Source organism: Copadichromis virginalis, linkage group LG19 (genome assembly GCF_057382275.1).
Source record: "Copadichromis virginalis isolate Kocher_CV1m ecotype Utaka linkage group LG19, C_Virginalis_male_GT1.1, whole genome shotgun sequence".
Classification (NCBI taxonomy): Eukaryota; Metazoa; Chordata; class Actinopteri; order Cichliformes; family Cichlidae; genus Copadichromis; species Copadichromis virginalis.
In genome coordinates, this window is record NC_140636.1 from 27,041,789 (window position 1) to 27,051,338 (window position 9,550).

A 9,550-nucleotide genomic window follows, 5' to 3' on the forward strand; every position below is an offset into this window, starting at 1 on the left:
AACATTTTCATGTTCATGGTTTAAATGGGCGCTGTGACTAATATTTGACTAACATGAGTTAGTCTTGCTTGTCCTTTCCTGGTTGAGTCAGCAGGAGTGCGCCCACAGTGCCAGCCTAACAGCCACGATGACCTTTAGGTCCTGGCCTACAGGGTCCGCCATTATCCTCCCTCAGAGAGGGCTCTTGTTTGTGGGACAGTTCCCGCTCGTGCTCTATAGTTATTTTCCAGGAAGCGTGAAAAGAACTGTGACACTGACGTGACTGTTTGTGTCACTTTTCCGAACATTTCGCTCATTCGCCTATTCGCAGTGTTAGAACAGTTAATTCATGGCAGACCTTTGTCACCATCTTGGCCCTGTGAGTGAAATTGATGTGTCAGTGTCTTGGCTTGTGGGTTTTATGCTGCTATTGTCTCCCATTTTTATTGGCACGCACACATGCACGCCTCTCTCACACTCAACATCCACGAGCTCCCTCTTCCTTCTCTGTTACATGTCGGAAAACACATGCATACAAAGGCAAACACTGCCATTGCAGTGTGGCATAAACAGTCACAGTGCCATGCAAATAAAACCTCTTACAGCCCAGCTGTCCTTAATCCAAAACCCCACGGGCACAGAACGGAAGTGTTGAGAAAGTCAGCGCTGATAGTTACGTGAAGTAAGACACGGAGAATCGGAAAGATCGCGAAAGCAGCAAAGACAATGGTGAACATGACGGGGAAGCCTCCTCTGTAGTAACACCAGTCATATAAGGACCACAAGATGAGAGTGCAGGCTCGGTGTAAACAAATGGCAAATGTCTGTCAGTGTCGTGGCATTTCTTATTGTCCTGCCCTGTACAAGAAGACTGGTTTCACATTTATCTGCAAAGTGCTTACCTTAATTCTGAGTACATTGAAGCTTTTGTAACATCACTAGGTTGAAAATCATTCCGCCTTAATTAGAGTTACAAGTGAGACATGGAAGCATTTTAAATGGGCTTTCAAGCAGATCAAGATATGCATGTTGTGCAAAGTCATCTAATTAGTTCAGTGAAACATTTCTAAAAAGAAAACATACAATTGTAACTCAGCTTTATCTTTTTATAAAGACAGTCAAACTGATTGTCAAGAGGGCAAAGACACACAGACAAACAGACACACAGACGGAGTGGGAGTAATCAAGGAGAATCAGGACATTTCCCCAATCAGGACTGTTGGAATACCAAATTCTTCAAAAAAAAAAAAAGTAAGCAAAACGTCTAAAATGATTTATTCCAGCCCTCTTTAACCTCTCTGAGACATCTTTCATCAGAGAGATGAGAAATGAAAGATAAATAAAGAAGGATATAAGCAGATATCATCGTCATTTGACAAAATACGGAGCAACAATGTTTACGCAGAGCAGCAGAGGAAAGCAGTAGCTCTGCAGAGCTGAATACACACGCGCCGTTTGTTGCCTTTTCTTTCCTACGCTGAGTGAAAAAATGATTAAGAAAAAAATGATGGGATTATCCATCATATCAAATTTATAAAAAAACTTGCCAACTAAAGCCGCTGTTATTTCCACAGCTCAGGAGTGCCATTGCAATCAATGGCACTCCAAATCCACCAAAAGCTGCTAAGCTCCAAGAAGTTAAAGAAAAAAAACTACTTAAGTCACTAGATAGCATGCATTGCACTGCTTGGATTAATTAGGAACTGGAATTACAAGTAATATTTTCTTCTTTTCATAGTTTAATGTGGATAAAAGAGGGTGGGGACATTTAAACATGTATATACATGTATTTATGTAAATATGTAGCACATGAGTCGATAGAAATAGTGGTGTAAAAATATTTAAAACATTAGATTACATAATTGTGATTGAACTTTTTAACTTGAGCTAATAGATGCAATCCTTTATCTGTGTAAACTAAAAACAGAACCAAAGGAAAAAAACTTTACACTTTGCAGCCTCTTTTTTTTTTTTTTTTTTTAACAATGCTGCCAGACTCTTTTTTTCCCAGCTTTTGAAGCCAGGATGGAACAAAGTGTCTTAGGTTCCTGGAACAAGTGTTAAAACTATACCAAAAGGCTTTTCCTTCATTTAAGCATTTTAAATTAAAAATAAAAGGGAAAAAAATATTTAATGTAACAATCATGACAAAAACATGAAGTAGTAAATAAAAACAGATATACATTATTAAAACTGAAAAATACATTACATAAATACAACATTAATTGGGTTTTTTTTTTTTAAGTGGAAATAGAATAAAAGTTAAAGATTTTAGGATATAAACAAAATCCTGTGGAAATTGACAGATTTACATCTTGCTTGGCAGTCATTAACAGTCAAATACTGTAAGAAGTTCAAAACAATAGTCAGTGGCTCCAGATAATTATATCCTTCAATGAGCGTTAAGTTGCCTTTAGAAATCTTACAAGTCATGCACTAATCTAAACAGACCCATTAAAGTCTTAACTAAAGGATTTGTTGACTTTGTTGTACTCTGCTGAAAAAAAAAAAAACGAAAGAAAAGAAAACACAGAGTAAACAATTCATTACCAGGAAACTGGAAAGGCTCTGAAAAGCAAACCAGGGACTAATCAAAGGAATAGAAGCAGAAGAGAAGAGAAGGAAAACACAGTGAGCAGACGGAGACAGCAAAGAAAAGTTCGAGATTGGGTTAAAGACAACAGAAAAAAGAGCAGCCACTGAGACAGACATATTTGAAGAGAGAGCAGGGGCAGGAGTGTGTGTGTGTGTGTGTGTGTGTGTGTGTGTGTGTGTGTGTGTGTGTGTGTGCGTGCGTGTGTGTCAAGGGGGCAAAGACAGACAGACAGACACACAGACAGACAGACGGAGTGGGAGTAATCAAGGAGAATCAGGACGTTTCCTCTGTAATACCCACAGGCCCCGGCTGAGCCCCAGCTCCGCAATCCTCGCTGATTGGAGGGAAGGGTTTGTTTGAAGAGGAGGTCAAGACCATCAGTACCTTGTTAAGGAAAAGTTTGTGTCCAGAGGAATGAAGAAGGCTGACTCCTTCCTGAGGAATTCATAGGGGGATAGTGAGCGGTATGTGTATGTGCGTTTGTGTGCGCATGTCAGAGGAAGGCAAAAAGAAAGCGCGTATGTAAGTATTTGTGTGTGTGTTTGTGCATGTATGTGTGGATGCAGTCACTTAAAAGGAGCGACGCAGAGGAGGAGGAATCAGATTGTGATTTAAGGAGGACCCATCAGCCCCCCCCCTCACACACACACACACACACACACACACACGCCCCACATAGTTTCTAAAGCCAGGATAGCAGCACTGGCATTTGCGGCAATAATGCATGACAGATGTACATCAACTCTCTCTCTGTCTTTCTGTCTCTGTGTCTCCCTCTTTGTCCTTCTTCTTCTGCCTCCTCTCATCTGGGGCCAATGTGTTGTTGATGGTGGGCATCGTGCATCAAAGCATAAGCGGCTTTTAAATTGAAAAAGGAGGATTACAATCTCGCCTGAGTACTCCTCCGCGTCAGATGGCTAATTACCGACTTGATAATGAACCGAAGGCGAGACTTTTGGCTCCAATATGTCTTTTTGCTTTCATTTTTTTTAACCTCGAGTTTTATCATTTACATCATTACCTTTGAGGTCTTCGTTGAAAATGAAATCACCCGTAGTTTGTTACTTTGTAGTTAGTAAAAATGTCAGTTTGGTCTCAAATAATCACAGAGGTCACAAGAGTTTAAACTCTACTTAAATTCAAATTAGAGTGTAGTATTTTCTTTCTTCAGTTTGACGGCTGGATTCAGAATGCATTTCAGGTACATAAAATATATTTATTTCCTCATCCAAGCATTTGGATGCATACGATTGCAGAAAAACCTTTGTGTTTTCTGTATTCCTGTCTAAATAAAACTTTATCCAAGTCCTAAAAGTGGATCCAGATAACACAATTAAACAAATGAAATGAAGATTTGATAGTTGTTTATTTAATTATTGAAAAATATGCTCTGTTAATAAGCTACATTTCTCTGAGGGGCAAAAGTATGTTAACTTTAGGGATAAGTGGTTAATTTGAAGGTGTAATCAGTATCAGGAGTTTTATGACAATTAGTCGTGAGTGGATCTTTTTTTACAGTCAAGGAAGAGCGATCTATTAAAGCTTCACAACATATGTTCGAGGAAGTTAACTGAGGCGCAAACAAAGGAGATTTATGGCGTCTTTAGAAAAAGTTGTTGATGCTCATCAGGGCTGGAAAAAATTACAAAACTATCTCTGAAGAGGTTGGACTTCAGACTGTGTACAAATGAAAGGAGTTCAAAAGAGCTGTTACCCTCGAAAGTAGAATTGCAGGTAGAATTGCAGGTTTCTCCAAAACTGGCTATTTTTCATGAGTCCATCAAGAGATCACTGAACAACACTGATGTTCCTGGCATGGCTGCAAGAAGAAAGCACAGCTCTCCAAGAAGTACACTTTTGCCCGTCTGCACTTTGCTAAAAATCACACGAAGACGAAGACAATGATAGAAAATATCAGAATTCCTGTCCCATAAAACAGTGCTGCATTAAATGTTACACTGTACAGATGAGGACTATTTACTGTACACCAGCAAAAACAAGCACAGTCCTCCTGTGATATCTTTGAGCCAATAGAAACTCTGATATAGATGGTTACCCATCATATCAGTCTGTCTTTGATCATGTGTCCTTTCTCTCAACGTTAAATAAACCTGCATAACATGGATTATTATCCAGCTAGCCAGCTGGCAAGCTTAGAGAGAAATATTTGAGTTAGACTGCATCATTAGGTGATGCTGAGGCCAGAACAGCTAAAATGGTGTTTTGGTAGATTATGAGGGAGTCCTTGGGAAATTCTTTATTCTTTCATTTTATTGTTTTTTGAAAATAAATGTTTAGAAAAATGAGGAAATGTGAATTACTACAACCCAGGATTGCAATAAAGCAGAACTGATTTTTAAAAATACTTTAAAGTGCATTTTTATAAGAGAGTATTAAACAACTGGGTTGGTTAGTTTTATAATATTCAAAGCAGAATGTTAATGTTTCAGTGTAGCCACAGTAGAACAAGAAACCTTCAACCTTTAAACCATCATAAGTTATTTGTTTACTCACTTTCCCTGTAATATATATAAAGACTTCTGTAAGTATGCAGGCTTTCTAATCATTCTTTTTTACTTCATGTTTTTACGTAAAGAACTGCAATAATGTAAAATACTTTCATGCAAAAACAACAATGATTGTAACTAGGCCTTAATTTATCTTCTATAATTTCTATTTATTTTCATATATCTGTCTTCTTGTGCTTCAAGTTGCTCACCATGAGTCAGGGGGAAATGACATTTCCACCCTGTTTGTCCTGCACATATTGCAGAACTGAAAATAAAGATGACTTTGAAAATAATCAAGCCCTCAGAACTGTTCTGATGTGTAATGCACATATAAGCATATATAGCAGCACTACACCATGTGTTATATTGCATTGGAAAATGTTAACATGACGTAAAGTAAGAAGAGGAAGATCAAAGAGAAGCTTGTGAGAGAAGAAGATGTTTAGGATACGGTGAGATGAAGGCAGATGATCTGCTGGGGCGACCCCTAAAGGCAGCAGCCAGAAGAAGAAGAAGAAGAAAGTACTGCAAAACTAAACTTGACTAGAGTGTTTGAGAAAATGTCATGCTGCTTTTTATCATCACAGTGTGGTTTTGTGTTTCTGTGTTCAAGCAGAAGAGGGCAGCACTTTCCCAGTGCATGAAGTCAAGCTCAAACCATCCCCTGTCACAGTAACACTAATGAACAATATCACAGAGGTTCTCCTACCAGACACAACAACAACAACAACAACCTAGCAGCATGGCGTGTGTTTGATATCCAAGAGTTATTTAATGTAAACTGCACACTGCTGGTGCCAAAAATGCTATAAATTATGGATCTGTTACTGAGGAGAGGCGAGGAAGAAAATGTGAAAATGTGAGAAAGATAAAAATTAAAAGAATGCTGAGAAGATGGAGCTAAATTCCAATATGACGTGAAGGTGGAAAGACAAGAAGTGTATCTTTGCAGAAGTGTTACAGTATGTGGTCAGTGTTGTGCTGTGTCATGATGCTGTTGTACTTTTTACTTCCTTGTAGCAGTAAATAGGACTTGAGTGTGATCCCATGGCAACAGGTCCAAATTTCAACAGGTGTTAATAAAGCAAATACTATCTTTTATTGGTACTTTAATATCGCATGGTGTATATCTATTAAAGTACCAATGTAAATATCAAGGGGAAACCCTCGGTGTTTATCAAAACATCAGTGGGTGACTCACCCCAAAAAACAACAAAAAAATTCAAAAGGTTGTGCAAGGGACATGTTGTGACTCATCATTTTTAAGAAACATCTCGAAGCAATGGAAATGTAGCAGTCTCTTTGACAAATGCGCAAATTATATAATGTATGTTTACATTTAAGTGACAACTAGTGCTTCAAGTGCTTCGTTTCTTATTTCCTTTAGCACTGAAGACACCGGGCGAGCCTTAGCGATTGGATCAGTGTGGGGGAAGCAGCAGGAGGTTTATGGATAGCTGAAGAAGAGCTGATTCAGTCTAGCACCAACTGTCAACAACATCTGTCTTCACCTAATAAGCCTACAGTCAGTACAGTTAAATTCCCTGAACACTGGAGTTGTCTTTTCCTCATTGTTTTTTCCTTAACATGTTCCAAAAAGTGTGGCAGTATGTAATGTATTGACTTCATCTACATCAATTAACCAGATAAATCATATCAGAGCACTTAAAGTCTTATCCTCCATCGTTATTTGCTTTTGTTGGTTTGTATTTTTTAATTTTATTTATTATTGCTGCATGTATCCAATCAGGAGTCTGTAAAAAAGTGCTTAGTCACTGTGGCTGTGATTTAAAAAATAATAAAAGTTGTACATGTAAATGTTTGGGTTACTGATGTACTGTTAACTTACAGTAAAACTTATTGTTCAGGCGTTACCGTTGCTTCGCCTCGCTGCTTTGGTTCACACTCATTGCTCTTACGTTATTTGCGTGTGCGTGTATGTGTGCGTGGGTGTGTGCAGTAGCAGGGTAAAATAAAAGACAAGAAAAAAAAAATGAGAAAAGCAAACAAATGCATGTGCTAGTAGCAACCAGGCAAAAAAAAGATCCAAGTAGATTTTGAACATAGTGGAAAATTTTCCATGTTAACAGTCTAATATTTGACATAGGAAATGGCTGGACCTAAAGCAAACTGACTAAGAACCATATCTTCAGATGGATGAATGTTTTGTTGGGCGTGCCTTTTTCGTATTGGAAACTTTTGTTTTTTTGGTACTTGTGCAAAATGTTCACCTACAGTTGGGTATTCATTCTTGTGTTGATCATTTTACTTCTATAAAGGATCTCAATACAAAAGCAACTCTGGATTTATCTGTATGCTGCTGTGAGAAGACGTGACTTATGGTATTCTTTGTTCTTATAACTGAGGCTCATAGAGCAGGGAGAAAAATGTCAAATATTTGTACATGCCCATGCAGACATTCCTGCCCAAGCTCTTACCCCAACTTTAATTGCATATTATGCAACACAGAGCACCTGTATAAAAAAGCCCAAAGCCGACTGTACTTCCTCAGGAGGCTGAGGTCTTTTAACATCTGCAGGAAGCTCCTGAGGATGTTTTACCAGTCAGTGGTTGCTGGAGTACTTTTCTATGCTGTGGTGTGCTGGGGGAGCAGCACAGCAAAGAGGGACTCATCCAGGCTGGAGAAACTGATCAGGAGGGCTAGCTCTGTGGTCGGCATGAAGCTGGACACTCTGGTGACAGTGGCAGAGAAAAGGACATTAAAGAAACTGATGGACATTATGGACAATGCTGGGCATCCTCTGCACACGGCCATAAACAATCAGAAGAGTCTGTTCAGTGACAGGTTGCTTCTCCCCAAGACAAGAACTAACAGACTTAAAAACTCCTTTGTCCCACACGCCATCAGACTGTTTAACTCCTCTCTGGAGGGGAGAGGGAGGGGAAACAGGAGGACAAAGGAGGGGGGAACAACTAAGCTGCAGTGCCTCTGCACCTCACTGTACAATACCTTGTGCAATACTTTTTGTAAATAGTCAACAGTGCAATAGACTCAATACTTGAAATGTGCAATTCACTTGTATTTTTATTTTTTATTCCTATTTATTCTATTTATCCCCTTTGTATATTTTATTTATATTTGTCTCTGTATTTATATATGTGTGTGTGTGTGTGTGTGTGTATATATATAACAGTTCTGTAACTGTAACTTCGGTCGTTGCTGTGCTTTATTTGGAAGTCGAATTTCCCAGAGGAACCCACCCGAGGGATTAATAAAGTTCTATCTTATCTTATCTTATCTTATCTTATCTTATCTTATTATGTGTCACAAAATGAGTCAACAGAGGTGAATCACCCACTATCATGTATTTATAGGCATCTTACTGCGAAAGAGAGTGGTGTGGTGTTCGCTTGAATTAAGATAAGACCTTTATAATTTTACTGCATTGTGAATGGACTAAGCCTAGGCTTAGTTACCCAACCTAGCAGGTCAAACAACATACTGAAACTAAGATGACGATACAGAAATTCTAGTCAAAACCAGTTTCTTTGCAACACAAATCAGCATGGCTCCGAAAAATAAACTAGGAAATAGTCAACTGAGCTAGACAGAATTTAAAAATCTGCATTGCTCATCAATTACTGGCAAATTCTTTCACAGCATTGTGAATCATTTGTTGTGTCTTTAACTAGAAGCCGAACCTTCAAGTGAACCAGCTGACATCGTTTGTCACGATATGATGCAACATTTCCAATAGTGGCAATATTTGCAGGTAGATTTTGGATTTGAGCTCTTGGTGTTGTTGGGTGTGGTGTGCCGTGCAAAGATAGTATTGTTACCAAAAGTTACGAGGAGACTTCCTGAATGTCACCTTAGCTGACTCCATAGGCAATATAAAGCTGAGCGATATTATGTCAAAATGCTAGTGGGCTGAGAATTATTGTATAAAGTTTCAAAGCAACAGGGTGCCGGTTTAGCTCGCCGTGATGAGTTGGCGGCCAACTGGCCTGGGTTCGAATGTGACCCACGGCCCTTTGCTGCATGTCTTTTCATTTCTATCATCATGCAAAATTTTCCCTAAACTCTATACTCGTCTTTAGTTAAACATAAACAAAAACAACAAAACATAAGAAGTTGCTGAACAAGTCTGCTCAAGAGACGCTAGTACCTCATTAATTATTTTGCAGGAGTTCCCGTTTGGTTTTTTGCAAGTCATTCACTTTGCGTGTGCTGAGCTCTGTGTTTATGTTCTTGGAATTAAGTCAAGCACCGAAAGTGTGGCCATTTGCCAAGGGTGTGGCATGTCACCTCTGGTGCAGCATTAGATATTCACTGACAGGATATCAATGTATATTATATTAAAATTTTGTATTTTTCAAGACACTTTTATACATACATTAACTGTGAGATAGTCAAGGAAACAAAGTCACTTAATCTGGCTGAACCAAAGTTCACCTGGGACTATTGAGACTTAGAAATGTGAACCCTGACATTATCCTTTAA